At 48.6% G+C, this 2,316-nt stretch overlaps 1 protein-coding gene across 1 annotated transcript in view; it reads left to right on the forward strand.

The window, feature by feature from the left end:
• The window catches only part of LOC125295012 (leucine-rich repeat transmembrane neuronal protein 4), a 14,942-nt gene extending 12,840 nt beyond the window's left edge, over positions 1-2,102 (forward strand). Inside the window, 1 exon segment of the mRNA XM_048244127.1 lies at positions 1,967-2,102. The gene's annotated coding sequence lies outside the window, so the exon portion shown is untranslated.
• The last annotated feature ends 214 nt before the right edge of the window (positions 2,103-2,316 follow it).

Here is a 2,316-nt window from a genome sequence, read left to right on the forward strand (position 1 = left end):
GTTTTCAGTGTTTATCTTCAAAAGGAGCGTTTTAGTGCCTAATCTTTGTGTCACTAGTCACCTGAGATAAAAGCTGTAGAAAGAACAACCAGTCAGGGTGACCAGTCGATGGGTCACTCACAGTCAGGTGGACCAGTCGATGGGTCACTCACAGTCAGGGTGACCAGTCGATGGGTCACTCACAGTCAGGTGGACCAGTCGATGGGTCACTACAGCAGGGTGGACTAGTCGATGGGTCACTTCACAGTCAGGTGGACCAGTCGATGGGTCACTCATGTAGTCAGGTGACCAGTCGATGGGTCACCTCACAGTCAGGGTGGACCTCAGTCGATGGGTCACATTAATCAGAGGCATCTCTGTGGAGATGCTTCAGCTGGGAGAAATATATTTAGATTTTGTGAGTTGCAGATAACCAAACTGCTCCCGTTTTTTCTAGTATGTGATGTGATGTGTGTGGTGTGTGTGTGTGTGTGTGTGTGTGTGTATGTGTGTGTATTTGTGTGTGTGTAGGACAGGAATCGGGTCAGTGCATGGGGACTTGAGTCAAACACACACCAGCACACTGGGCTGGCTCCAGCTGGTCCAAGGCAGCTCTGGTCAGTACGATTTGCAGCGTCCGCTGCCGTCAAAACACAGTAAGAGGCCAGAACATGTGCGCTACGTTTGAGATCAAGTATCTATGCAGTGAATCTTTTTCCAGCCTCTCTGTGTGTGTGTGTGTGTGACTCTGTGTATGTGATCATCTCTTTGCAGTCCTCTGTGTGTGTGTGTGTGTGTGTATGTGTTCACTCTTGTGTACAATGCCATAGGCAGTGAAAGATGCTGAGTGCAAGTCTAACAGGTTGTCTGTTGAAAGTGGGAGAATATTTCATTTAGTGTTGTGCTGTGCTCATGGTGTCATGGTAAATATTTGACTCGTTTTCGTTTTTGGATGGCGACAAATGTGCCAACAAGCGCCAAGAGATGTTTTCAGTGTTTATCTTCAAAAGGAGCGTTTTAGTGCCTAATCTTTGTGTCACTAGTCACCTGAGATAAAAAGCGGTAGAAAGAACGACCAGTCAGGGTGACCAGTCGATGGGTCACTCACAGTCAGGTGGACCAGTCGATGGGTCACTCACAGTCAGGTGGACCAGTCGATGGGTCACTCACAATCAGAGGCATCTCTGTGGAGATGCTTCAGCTCGGGAGAAATATATTTAGATTTTGTGAGTTGCAGCTAACCAAACTGCTCCCGTTTTCTAGTATGTGATGTGATGTGTGTGTGTGTGTGTGTGTGTGTGTGTGTGTGTGTCTTGATGTGAGTGCTTTGTCACCCACCCTGCTGTGTTTGGCTGTTTCAGTTGCATCATCCTCAGATCCCTTGCTTGTGTTTGTGACAATGTGTGTGACATGTCTTACTGATGTAATATGTTTGAGTTGCTCTTATTGAAGAACATCAAAGGGACCCTCATGTGAAAGATTTAAGATGGAGATCGGCTTCAGTCTCTAGGACTTAATAGGATATAATTGTCCTTTTTCACAAGTGAGAACAGTTGCTAAGATACAGAAAGCCGTTGAGCACAGCTTCTCAGAGTGCAACTGTTGATTTGGTGCTTCAAGGCCAAAGACTGCGAACTGGGCCGTGAGATTCTCAGGCATTGCTAAAAACTTATTTCCCCCTCTCTTCTCCTCCTGTGATTGAAAGGTCCTTGCTGGTACAGTAGGTATGAGATTCAGAAACCTGTAAAACAGCCAAGCCCATATTGATTATCCATATTTTATTCTCCTTCCTCCTCCTCTGGGCCTGCCTCTCTCTCTCCTTTCTTTACTCTCTCTCTCTCTCTCTCTCTCTATCTATCTGTCTCTTCCTCTGTCCCCCTTTCTCTCTCTCTCTCTTCCTCTCCTCTCCCACCCTCCCTCTCTCTCTTCCTCTCCTTCTCTGCCTCTCTCTCTCTCCGCTGGGCTTGGTGCCTGGTTTGCACTGCAGACGGACTCTGGACACACTCTGGCAGGTTTTTTGTTGACGAGGCAGGACTGCGGGAGCCATTACAGAGCCTCGGTGTGGCCGGCCGGCCAAAGGGACCTCGATCTTATCGGAGGAAATGGGAGACCTGCGGCAGGAACATTCCGCTCCTGGACTCCACTCAGATCTGATGGCTGCGGCGCTTGACCCCCGAAGAGGAGGGTCACTCGGCGGAGAGACTGCAGATGACGGAGGAGAAAAGAGGAGAAGAGATGAGGACAGAGGAGAGGAGGGGCTGTTCTCTCTCTCTTTCTCTCTCCCTCTCTTTCTCCCTCCCTCTTTTTGAGACCCAAACAGGAACACAGAAAGTATGA

The sequence above is a fragment of the Alosa alosa genome, chromosome 5, assembly GCF_017589495.1.
Source record: "Alosa alosa isolate M-15738 ecotype Scorff River chromosome 5, AALO_Geno_1.1, whole genome shotgun sequence".
Classification (NCBI taxonomy): Eukaryota; Metazoa; Chordata; class Actinopteri; order Clupeiformes; family Clupeidae; genus Alosa; species Alosa alosa.